Here is a 13,008-nt window from a genome sequence, read left to right as displayed (position 1 = left end):
GACGGATTTGGGAACAGAATAGAACTAAACTGAACTAAACAAAGCCCAAAACAATCCACAAGAAAACTTTCTAAGTTAACAACAGTGAAAAAGTTTATAAAGCGAAATATAATTTTGATAACTCGATTAACACGGTCTCTGTTCTCGTAAATTCGATTAAACATGGAATCGTACCTAAAGTACGAGTAAATATCATACCCAAGACTCGTTATAAACCACCTAAAATATTAAATCATAAAATAAGAATTGAAAATTCATTTAGAATACGTTGAAAGAAGCATTTTGATGTATTGTTCAAACGGATGTAGATGGACTAGTTTGCACGGAGCATGTCATTTTTCTCACTCATGCTCGTTATGGGCTATCTAGAGGTGTTTGGGTTTTCACCCCACAAAATATGTATACAAAATATTGTTATCTCTCGTTCACCATTCAGCTTTACATTCGCCGTATCCGGCTCTATGCATCTGCCTTGCAGCTTTTTACTTCTTTGTTGTTAGCACGTAAAGCTTTCGAGACTAACACAGTAAGTCAAGTCTCATTACAATGTTGTGTGCGGTAACCAGAGAACCCATGAAAAAACCTTTGAATGGCTTTCCAAAGACACCTTATTACGCTGCTAAAAGATCTGTTATTTATCAATTACAAATGTATAACTTACATTTAGAGGATGTGGATAAAGAAATAGGGGAAGAATTAACGACCAGTACGGCTCGTACCGCGCGACTTCTGAGAATTAAGTCCGGAAACTTTGAAAGCTATCGTATCGAAGCCAAAACTCTGTCGAGTACCACAATATACACATCTCCTTTTGGTACTTTCTCCTTCTGCTGAATAAAGAAATCTATACTTCGACTCACCGTTTATGAATTATCTCTCTTGCCTTCTTGGACTGATTAGGAAGGCCTGTGTATATACTGATAAGTCTTTATTTAGGGTAAGCAAGAACGACAAGGTCTTCTTTTAAATGTTGGCTAGGTTCGAGTGAGCGAAGTTCCTCTCAGAACATGTACAATGAGACGATACACTTCTCTGACATTGAGCAGGTTTTCCTGTCACTCACATACCCCTAAGTACCAAGATACTTATAACCGTAAGTAAGTTATGATGTCAGAAGTGTTTAGGATGGATGATAACTTCCCATGTCACACAGAGTTGTGACAAATCTTCATCTGACATCTCCTGAAGCTGATATTCCAAAAGGCAACAGGCAAGTGTTGTGGAGATAACGTAGGGAAAAGTTTATAAACATGGCCTTTTACTGTGTTTAGAGAACGACTTATCTGATGAGCCAATAAATGCTTACGTGAAGAGCTTGTTGGTGCCTTTAAAATTTCAAGCTATATGCATGTGTTTTTTTTTTAGTTATTTTATTAGAGTCGAACAACTGCAATCTTAATGGAACTTGTTTTGGATCACAAGAAGCTGTATAAATCGTCTGTTCAGATCTTTCAACTGAAAAGCCTTTGTTGTAAAAATCAAAACGTGTATCTTGTTTCCACGAATTGTTTTGCACGGTTTTTAACAAACTAAGATAATAATTATCTTACTTCAAAAGTGACCTTAACGTGAAACCTTGCTAGAATAAAGAAGATTAAAAATCACTAGTAATGCCGTCGCGAAACACTGAAACTGAGACATTTGGCCTAACCAGCAAGAGAAGAGGATGCCAATTACGGTACAATAAGTGTAAAAAAACCCAGCTACCATGAGAGGAAAAGAGAAACTTTTACAAAAATAATTTAATTTAATTTATAGTGCTCAAGTAGGTAAGGCGAACAATTTTTTCTCTTATTATATTTTCAAAAGACGGGTCGCCCATGATCAAGTATTGTTCGAGCCATTCTTCCGTAGCACTTGGAATTATCTCTAGAGTTTACTTCCAATGCAAATATTTAACGCAATACAACACGCCACACCATATAATGACAGGTAAATGTCTTCCAAACCTCTTGAAATGTTTGCTGAGCTTGTGTAAAATTCGCACATCATTGACACTACAAACTTTGTCTGCGCTGCTCAGATTTTTTGTGAACCGCCTTGAATTTGACTTTGATTTCAGTAGCTCAATAAAGAAGAATTCATTAAAGTTTGAGGTAACCTTTTTAATTAAATGGTTATAAACGAAATAATAAAATCGTTATGCAAACAACTTGTGCTTTACTGAAAAGCTATCAAGTTCCTTCTAGACTCCTAACTTTGATCTCAGTTCTAGTGAAATCGTTTTCGCTTTACTCAGTTGACTATGGTATGTAACACTTCTGTGATATTTGCCTAATGAAATTGTAAAATTTCTTTCACCTTAGAAATTAAGCAATTTTTTGAAATAAAAAATAATGATTATGCTTCTTCATATGAGGCGAACCGTCCGCGTTGTAGAGTCGCAGTACGTCAGTTCAAAATCTTAGAAACCAAGGAAAAATAACCCACCGGGCTCCACACGAGTCTAATATGTGAAGAATGCACGAGACTTTGGGTCTCGTTTAAATGATTTAGGACGAAAAAAATCATCTTTTCTTATCCACTTATAGCTATAAACAGCTAAGGCCGAACGGGAGCAACACTTCAAATCACCCTCCAAGGCTAATAAGGGTATCTCATTATCTAGTGAAATAACCCTACTTACTTCTATATGTGTTTCATCTAGGTATTAAAATATAACTCAAAGGTGTTTCGTGCGTCCCAATGGAAATAAGTCACCCCCAGGTTAGGCACTGCTACGCTAAAAACAGCTTGAAACGTCCGTTTCCTGTTCCATTCACAACTGCTTTCGAGCAAGTACGTACCGTACCTCAGCGCTAAGCAAGCGTTATCAGGTCGTTCGTTACCTTACCGCCTTCGTGTTCGTTCCGGGTAATGTAAAATAACGGTACCATTTGGCTGGTATTACGGATAGTTCCCATCAAACAAACGATTATGTGGATTAGAAGGCGCTAGGCAGTACGCCTTAATGATCGTTAGCAATTGTTACGTTCTATTATGTTTTCTTTGTAGTGCAGTGCGGGGTTTCTTTTGTAAGGTTGTTTTGCCCACTACGCGAGGGGCTTATTTGTGGGCAATGATTCATGCCGTGACAATCAAAGCGTAGAATCGTTTTGGCACAAATTACAAGAGTAGCTGTCACGATTTTAAACTAGCCAACACTTTAACCTATAAACTGACTTCTGTCTGCTTATTCAACAATGGTCGACCCGCAACTAAAAAGTCTATGTCCGAGCAGCGCTTTCATTGCACGGCGTTAAGATTTCTGTTGATCAATTTTGTGGTCAAAACAACCGGTATGCTGCAGAATCGAGTGTTTTTAACTTGGCTATTATAAATTAGTCAAGTTAATTCTAAACAAAACAATCTTAAGGAGCTTCAGTTTAGAAGTATTGGACAATCTCTAATGAGTAAGCATACTCAGTCCTCAAATAGATCCCAGTGTTTGCCAAAAGAGCAGTGGATTTAGAGGAAAGAAAATCTACGGTCGTTTCTACGTTCAATAAAAACTAAGTCTTACGATTAGCAGAAAATGAAGCATTCGAAGAAAGGTTTTGGTTCTGTGATCAAGACTATTTAAATGATTGATCAAAATGTTTTTATCGAGAAGATTTAAGCAGAAACAGTCGTCTGTATGGCGAGAGCGGAAATGTACCCTTTTTGAAGAGGTTTATTCGAGTGTTTTGGTGTGTAACCGGGTGAATAGTTGCGTAAGATGGAGTATTTTAATTCATCTGAGTCCAGGATTTTCCTAGCTCAAGACGTACTGGCTAACTTCAAGTCGCAGTGATTCCACAAACATATAAATAAAATAGTAAAAAAATCTTTAAAATTACTTACCAACCAGAATGTCGTACTGGGAAAATACCGTCGCACGATCGTCTTCAATTTCGGTCCAAAATGAAGCCTTGTGCTGTCCTCAAACTATCTGCACCTCCAAGAACAAAGTAATTCCTTTTTAGATAGCTGTTAGTTTACCTCTGATACTTATGTTCAATGTACCTTACCGCTGTACTATACTATAGTCTAGAGTCAGTTAGGATCGTAAAATCTGGCCAGTCAATTTTTACCCGTTTATAATGAGTAACGAGTTGCGTGTTACGATGAACGTTTTGATTGACGTCCCGAAGTGCAGTTGAAGACTCCTTTGCCTTATTTGTCACTCAAGCGCAGCGGGAGAATTGAAGATACTTTATGATACAAGGAACTAGAAATTTGAAAAGGGGTTTGACACATAAACAAATGTTGAAGCACAAATAGTATAAGGGCTTCTATCATGTGACTTTAAGAAAAATAAACCCAATAGAATTTCATAAATTTCAAAGATTTTGGGAATTTATCAGCTTTGTGCCACGATGTATTTAGCTGTTTTAACGCAACATCAGTAATGATCAGGAGAATTCGACAAGAATTAGTCATATTTTTCCCTTTTATCTGCCGATTAAACACGAGCGAATGCTTGTATCAAAACTAGACGCCTGGGTCTTTAAGTATTACCTTTTTTACAAAGAGTGTTAAGTAAAGCCCTCAAGAACGAGCCCACAGCCTATAAACACGGATAAAGTAGCTGATATAGCACCTTTACGCTATACACCACTGTGAGCGAATCAAAGACCAAACAAAAGCCGTCTCCAAAATGATTGTTTGCGACTGCAAGCCATTTCTTTGCAGCTGTTATCCAATGGCTCAAGTTAATTGAGTTAATCTAATGTCTTACTTCATTTTTTCGCTCAACTTTACACAGAAAACACTTATTGGGTCCTTTTGTTCTATCCTGTCGGTGATTTCTAATTTCGTCTTGTTCGTGTGAGCGACAAGAAAGGCCAGATATTAGTCTATTGATTAGTTTATTACGTAATTTGCATCATAAAGCTCAGTCGCTTTTCGCAAAAAAGGTCCGTAATATCCAATGCCCTGCCTTTTCCGGTCGTAGACTCACATTTGCCGAAAAAAACCTCGTATTGAACGAATTCTCATCACAGTATCTTAATGATTGATTTTAACACAGCTAGTATTTTTCAAACAATCTTAAGGGCTTTCTCAAAATTTATAAAATACCAAGCTCTCGGAATAAAGTGCCTTCCTGAGGACTGTAAAGTTTGCTTAAACGTTAGCGAGTAATCAAAGTTAAAATGCAAATGAGCCTGGTACATTCTCTGAACAAAAGAAACCGCCGCGTTTGAAATTGAGATATTAAACAATATTAAGGTAATAATATCCTTTCAATCTAAATACTGTACGGCCTAGCAGGATACTTAAAAGAGTAATTCATCGTTCGCCTTTATTTTTGGTGGTCGCTAATCAAATTAAAACTTTAATAAAATTGTTTCTATTGACACCTGAGAGATCTAATTGCCGATTCTGGAGCGGCAATAAAATAGAAATTACGTCGGTGAAGAGACACAGGAGACATGGCAAAGCAAGCCGATGAGTTCTGAGTATTTTCGCAGATGGATTTTGATGCGTTCAGGTTTTGACCGAAATTTCGGAAATTGGAATCATCTTTAACTCTGATAGGCAAAGTAGATCGGATATCCACTTGTCTCACTAACAATAGTGTTCAAACACTGACGACCTAATCCACTTCAGGATGGCCAAGGCAGTAAAAAACCAGTAATTTCTTCTGATAATGTTTTCCCTAAATATTTTCAAGGGGAAACAACTACTTGACAAAGTTCATGGCCCTGACTGATATAGGCAGTCTATAAACATGCCAAAATCATTGAAGATAATGAAGGAATAGCGGCAAGAGGACACTAGACGAACCGGAGATCGTTGCCATTCACTAGCAATACCTTTTTCTAGATAGCAATAAAATATAAAAGGCTATCTTCATTGGTATAGGTCATTGCTAGAGTTACTGTTCAAATAAAACCCTGAATTCTGTCAAGAATAGATTTGATTTATCAAATTTAATCAACTCGTGAGTTTGGACGGGAAATTTCGAGTCACTTTGGTGTGAACATTTTGAAAGACGCAGAAATTTTATAGATTATATCGTTAGGTTATTGTCTCTCGATGCTCACGTTTTTTCAAAATATTCTGCTGTAGCATTGAATTGATTAACCTGAAACTGGGGCGCTAGTTAACCATGAAATATAATAAACGAAATAGGAAATAAAGGAAAAATATATTAAGAAAGGAAGAATGAGGCATTCATTCGCGTTAATGACATCCAAGAATGATAAGTGATAGAGCTATTCATTCCCAGGGCCATGATTAGTTTAGATTATATTGTTGTTTTAGTCGCATCTCTTTCATTGCTAAAGAAGAAAAAAAAAAAAAAAATGCTACGAAGCAATACCAGAACTGAAGTGAGGGATTCGACTTTTTAGAGCGTATACCAGTATTAAGAGCTAACTTTAGATTTGTGAAGTGGAAAATTATTTGTAAATATCTGGATATATAAACATATATATATATATAGTCTAGGGAATAGTGGACTACTTGCTACAAAGAGGAGAGAGAGAGAGAGAATGCATTACAACAAAGAAAAGAAAAAAAAGTAGAAAATAACACATATTTATGCAAAATGATATTAAAAAATATTTGATATGAAATCGAAAAATAAACTAATGTTTTAAATAGTATATTTAATATCAAGTTAATTTTCTTCATCGTTCAAATTTTTGGCTGGAATGAAAGTGTAGTGGGAGCGCTATCAAGATTGCTGGCAAGATTCATAAAGCCATTCTAGATTATTGCTTGGAAAGTATTCATTTTGTTCGACAATTTCCTTATTCCTACAAACTGTAATGTCTTAGCTGATTTAAAGAATTCACTCAGAGGACGACGGAACATTTGAAGAAAATTAGCAAAGGAAAAGTTAGTTACAATTTTATGATCTTGTTCTAAGAAGGAGTGAAGAATTCCCCACTCTTCGGTACTGTCGGAACGCCTGTATGTCACTAGATATGCTTGAAATTCTGCCATTGAAAGCAACCAAAAGCGTTGGGAAGAATTCAAAGTAAACGCAAAACTGGTAAATAGTTTAGAGCAAATACTTGAGTTAGTTCTATTCAGCTTTACACCATTCATTTATACAACAGTTACAAAACTGTTTAAGATTGTAAGCCCAGATAATCCCTTTGTTTGTCAAACAATATTTCAAAGTTCGGATTAAAGTTTACATAACTTATACCGTGAATTGGTTGGGGACTATTTATTCCTCGTTAGGCCAATGTTGTTCATAGTTCAAGATTTGTTCTAGATAATGTACGAAAAGATATAACAACATATAAGATATTTTTACATCAAAGTTTTGCTCCGAAATTATTACAATTAGTAAAGATGAAAGATAAGTTATTTTAGATATCACGTTAAAAATCTGTAGGAAAAATCAAACTTATTTTTAATGAAGAACAGAGTTGAATATAACCCAGACTGTAAACCCGGGAAAAGAAATCATCTTATATAATGATAATATAATACAAAGAACAAAGAAAAAGTTTAGTATTTGGTAAACTGTTATTTTTTCCCCAACAATTGTACTAAAGATGACGATTTCAAGTTTAAGTTATTTTAGATATCACGTTGAAAAATCTGTTTGAGAAATTAAATTTATTTTCCGATTGAGAAAGGAGCTGAATATATTACCAAAAACAACGAACAAAAACAGGGTTTCTGAGTATTTAGTAAAGAAATTTTTACTCAAAATTGATCAGTTACATTGCGTTGCATGAAAAGTCTTTAGGATTGAGGCCTAAACAACAGACAAAAGCGATCGAAGTCAGAGATCAATGGTTCTTGCTTTAAAGTACCGATAGTAATAAAATAACACATTTTAAGTAACACTTTAAAAAAGTGTGAAAAAAGGCACGTATTCAAGACTTTTTCCGCTCATGAAACTAATTGAGAACTCATAAAGATATCCGGTATAGAGTTTCCAAGAAGCATTTTGGTCTTGTGGTACAAAGGTGGCTAGTCACGATAGAACAACACAGAGGAGTTGGAAAATGGAACAAGAAAGAAACAAGACACGGTAAAAGGGTTGAAGAGTATTTGAAGAGTCTGAATTGACTGATTTATCACAACTTAAATAGTTGAGTTCAGTCAGAGTTTATTGAAAGGTGTAGAGTGTGGTTTTAGTATGACAGGAAGTAGAAGAAAGTACATGACGCATATAAAAAGAATTAGGGAGATTCTTCCAACAATGAATGAAAAAGTGTGTATTTGGCTTGAGTCGTCACATGACAGCCAATGAATGTCTAAACACGTTTGGTCGTGAATAACAAGGAACATGTTTTTTAAAACCAAGATGGACGGACAGACAACTTGGATGAGGGGCAATCCAAGCCAAGAAGAACCTTGAAAGGACACGTGTGGACAACACAGACAAAACATATTAGAAGCTTCAGTGATCCGTAGCTCATTCTATAACACAAATTGTATTAATTCTTCCAAATATGTCAAGTATATAGCGCGAAGATGACAAGAATCGATAGTGACATTTGAAGTCCGAGCCGCAGCACGGTGATAATTATTCCAATTAAATTTCATTGTGGAGTTCCCTTGGACTCGTACCGACTGGTTGATGTGGATTCAGTCAAGCCGATTGTTATTGCAGGCGGTTTACAGGCGTGACTAAGCTTGGGGGCTACAGCATTCTAATTCAATTAAATGTCCTAAAGCCGACATATTGGCAGAATGAATCCTCTGCTGTGGAGCGCTGCCGATACAAATGACAAATTACAGAATATCACTGACAGGCCTACTCCAATACCTTGAGGAAGCTATAAAGGTTGTTTAAGATGATAAAATTGTCACTGTCGGGTTTGCCTTAAACACCCTATCAAGATTACCTATCGAAGATGCTTAAATCCACTTAAATTAAGAGCTACGACAACTCGAAGGCGGTAGATCGCATTAACCTTTTAAGTTTTGCAGTTGCAACAGAATTCATCTTCGCCTCTGGAACTCCCTCTCCAGAACTCAGTGGAGTAGTTAGTTAGGTTAAGATGAGGTGCCAGTATGATACTAAAGTAAGAGCAAGTGCCTGATTAAGAAATGCTCAATAGATTTTGTGTTTTTGAAGTGTAGCGAACGACGCCACCACGGAATGGTTAACCACACAAGGTTAAGAACCCATCACGTTGATATTGAATTCAGGGCAGTGAACCATAGAATATAAAAATCTGCTAATTGATATATTTTAAAGCGCTTAAGAAGAATAGAATGCGACAAGATGAACAAAAACTGTAACTTTGGTCAATGAATTGATTCCCCAGTTATTTCATTGACTTCTGATGTGTTTATGCTCACAAATCCCAAACAAGAATCAGACACGTTCATTTTCTCCGGCTTTACCTCGGAGTGTTTCAAGTATGGTTCAATTTCAACGCCATCATGATCGGATCGGCACTCGAACACTGTTTATTCTCGGATTATTGACTCTATAATTATCAGTTGGTGTAGTTATCGTTGTACAATCTATTCTCTCTGGGTTTAAACGTTATTTCTGCGCGTCTATAATCTGTTAGAACAACACTTTGGCGAAGTTAAGCGCGAACACAGCAGTCAATAATAGTTCCCAAAAGATAAACTACCCTTGTTACTACAAACAAACCATTTTGCTATTTTTTAGAATATTTATCTAGGAAAATATATTTGAAGTTTTAGACAATTGCTCTGTTGAGTCGATGAACAATTTTGCAACAATGTTCCATAATATTTTCTTGCATTAACTTGATTTTGAACTCGTTGTTCGAGCCAGAAAATATATATGTGTACGGACTGCATTGAATCTGCCTCTTGTCTGTTGAGGTTATCGAATATTATCTTTATGAGGAGTGGTGCTATCTTTAACTATCAAATAGGAAAGCCGTAGTATTGATTTGCGATGAGAAATTAAACCAGAAGAAGAGCGAATTGAGTCGGTCTTTGCAAGAAAGAAAATAAAGTTGAAAATTTAGTAACTCGGCATTCCTAAGCTATATTGAAATATTCAAGTACGATGACTGAAAGTCAAGACCGGTACATTGGCGCGTGGTAGGTTTAATTCCGATTTCTTAAGGGTTAATTTGACAAGAGCAAAACATTTAAGAGATGAATCTCTTTGTAATAATCGATTAAGCCAAAAACGTCTTCAGTTTGGTCAAGGAGAACCAAACTCGTGCCGCCATATTGCTGTGCTTCTAACTTTGTACGAATGACCTTCACAGCTAGTCAACCATTCAACTATTGCGTATTTTTACTCACCTTCAAAGTGACAAGAGCTTGTAGAATGATCAAGACGAGACTCTTTTAATTATATAGAGACTTAATTGCCACCATTAACTGCCTTCCAAGAAAGTTCACTGATCAAATTTGAAACAGCTCCCACACGTGATACGGCGTGACTAATTGCTTAATTCCGTCGTAATAGGTCGAGTTGTCGTATTGGTTCTCTAAGCCGGCCCTTGGCTTCGTCCGTTAGGCTTGTATTCGTAAAAAAATCGCGTTATGATAAACTCAAATCAAAGACCCTTTAGTTTTAGCGAAAGGAATTCAAGATCTGCATCCGGTAAATGTCGATGTGAAATCACATCCGTTCTTCTCTGCTGGTCAGAGCTGGGCGTTCCTAGTACGTGATGAGTTGCAGTTTCCAACAAAAACTTCGCATACAAGGGAAATGCCTCGTCGTGATGTTGGCGGGATTCCTCCTCTGAATTTTGACAAAAGTAGAACCTCGATCTATCGCAGAGCAAGGCTGAATTAGCTCGAGTCTCTTGGGATGACGTTCAGAATTGCTCTAAACTGATAAGTATGGTGTATATCGACCTATATAGGTATAGTGTTTCATATTGTAATTGACCTTGTGGTTGTGAGGTCACAAGCCATGTCGAATCCATATCATTTTACTAAGCATGAATACATAACTACAAGCTGGTCAGTAGCACTAAAAATGAGATCGATGGAATATCGCTTGCCAAATAGCCTGTAAAACGGACTTAACGTATCGAAGCAGGATTAAAGAGCCCCAGACTGTAAGAAATATGTAAAACCACGTTTTAAATGTAAATAATAGAGGGTATACCTGATTAGCGGAGACTCTTTAGCTTTCACTGGCTTCATCCTGGTTCTGCCCTCTTCTCTTCTTCTCGATCTCTCTTTTCTTTCTGGCTTTCTTTTTGTCTTTTCTTTCTTTCTTTTTTCTTTGTTTGTTTGTTTGTTTGTTTGTTTGTTTGTTTGTTTGTTTGTTTCTTTTTTCTTTGATTCTTTCTTTTCTTTTCTTTTCTTTTCTTTCTTTTCTTTCTTTCTTTTTTTCTCTGTTTCTTTCTTTCCTTTTTTCTTTCTTTCTTTCTTTCTTTCTTTCTTTCTTTCTTTCTTTCTTTCTTTCTTTCTTTCTTTCTTTCTTTCTTTCTTTGTATTTGTTTTTGCTTCTCCTTCCAAATTTCCATGCATAGGATTTCGAAACAGCCTCACAGTCACACATGCACATCGGCTATTGATTATGTAAACTCAAAAACAAGACTTTTATATACACAATCATTACAAAAACACCAAGGGTGGCCAAGAAAATACTGAACAGCGTTTCCTTTTAAAGTGGCTCGTTGATACAAGCAATGCTACTGACTATTCCGCTTGGCAACTAAGTTGTGGCCTCAATGGTAAAACTTTTTGCGGACCCTTTTCCGACAGCGCGTGTAAAATAAGTCTTCTTCCTTTACTCAGACACTGGAATAGGTTAATTGACATGTACCGTTTTGTCGTCTGATGCAGCAGTGTTGTATTTACAGGGCCTATAAAAACACTCAACGTCTGCCTTGTCAGACTCGACTAGACTGAGTAACCCGGTATGGTGGTTTTGGTCAGTTTAAAAACGTTAACTTCCCTATAGGGGATCGATCATACCTTAAAGGAATTGAATTTGGTCAATTAATCGATAGGTCAGTCGAGCTTGGTTCACATATTTACTTCGAATCGAAACCATTATAATGACTGCAAAATTATTGTATGATATAAAAATATAATATTATAATAATATTTACCATATATTTCCACATATTTACTTCGAATCGAAACCATTATAATGACTGCAAAATCATTATATAATATAAAAAATATAATATAATAATAATATTGCAATTTTCTTTATATAGCCCGTAGTTCTAGAAGTAAAGAAAAGAAAAGAATTTAGCCCAATCTTTGTCTCTCATCCGACATGTTCCTTTTTTTTTTTTTTTTTTTTTTTTTTTTTTTTTTTTTTTGAGCCACGGTGTTCAAGCTGCGTCACCTCTCCCTCCCCCCAAATGCATATTATATTCTCTGACCTAACTAGCTACTAATAACCTATGAAGAAAAGGAATGTAATATAAAGTTGAGTTGGGAACTGATCAATTCATACTTAATCAAGCATGGTCGGTCCAATGTCAAGAACTAGTCGAGTCTTGTACACCAGTCTCCTTCCCCTTCTATGGGTTCGAGAGAAGTATTGTTTGTCAAGTAAACATGTTCCCCCCAAATCTAAAGTGTGGAGAGGGGCTCCAATCTCCCCCTTCCCCCCTTCTCCTCTTCCCCCCTTCCCCCCTTCCACCGCCTCCACCTCCGCTCCATCACCTATGAAACTTGAGTGACTTGAAGTAAAGTGAATCAACTCGAAAAAAAGTTTAAAAGAGAACTCGAAAAAAAGTTTAAAAGAGAAAATATAAAACCAATTCTATTTAGAAAACGAGATTTCGCACGCTTCTCCATGTGGTCTTCATAGTTAAAAGCCAAAGTGTTGTTAAGAGTAATTGAGTAAATTACTTGAAGGAAGTGTAGTTGAAATAGATCACTTCCTTCGAAGGCGACAAAAGCGAGTGGAGCACTATTGATTACAGAAGCCGTTTTTAAAATATCTTTTCACAGTCCCGGGTAGAAGTTGAGATATTTTGGCAAAAAGCTTTTGAATTGCGGCGGAATGGCATTCTCATTTTTCGCCTTAATGTCTGGAGAACTTCGTTACATGTAGACCGGTAATTATTTTTGGTTTTGTCCTTGACTTCCTTGACTTAATGTGTGGTTAATCAGTTGTGAATCAAAGAAATCTTTGAATGTATCAACTTT

At 36.3% G+C, this 13,008-nt stretch overlaps 1 protein-coding gene across 6 annotated transcripts in view; it reads right to left on the bottom strand.

Annotated features, from left to right (window-relative positions):
* The window catches only part of LOC116307522 (homeobox protein otx5), a 28,547-nt gene extending 17,812 nt beyond the window's left edge, over positions 1 to 10,735 (bottom strand). The window contains exons 1-2 of one of the 6 annotated variants that reach the window (XM_031717807.2): positions 10,180 to 10,734; positions 3,823 to 3,916 (exon numbers count right to left, since the gene is read on the bottom strand). The gene's annotated coding sequence lies outside the window, so the exon portion shown is untranslated. Of the gene's footprint in view, positions 1 to 860; positions 1,010 to 3,822; positions 3,917 to 3,989; positions 4,088 to 4,479; positions 4,497 to 10,179 lie in introns of those variants that run through there. The other 5 variants (XM_031717800.2, XM_031717822.2, XM_031717814.2 and 2 more) reach the window with 5 other exon arrangements.
* Between the last annotated feature and the right edge of the window lie 2,273 nt (positions 10,736 to 13,008).

Source organism: Actinia tenebrosa, unplaced genomic scaffold (assembly GCF_029948245.1).
Source record: "Actinia tenebrosa isolate PJP-AT-01 unplaced genomic scaffold, QUT_ActTen_1.0 PGA_scaffold4__44_contigs__length_22323623, whole genome shotgun sequence".
Taxonomy (NCBI): Eukaryota; Metazoa; Cnidaria; class Anthozoa; order Actiniaria; family Actiniidae; genus Actinia; species Actinia tenebrosa.
The sequence above is the reverse complement of the archived record's forward strand: the minus strand, read 5'-3'. Positions and strand labels throughout refer to the sequence as shown.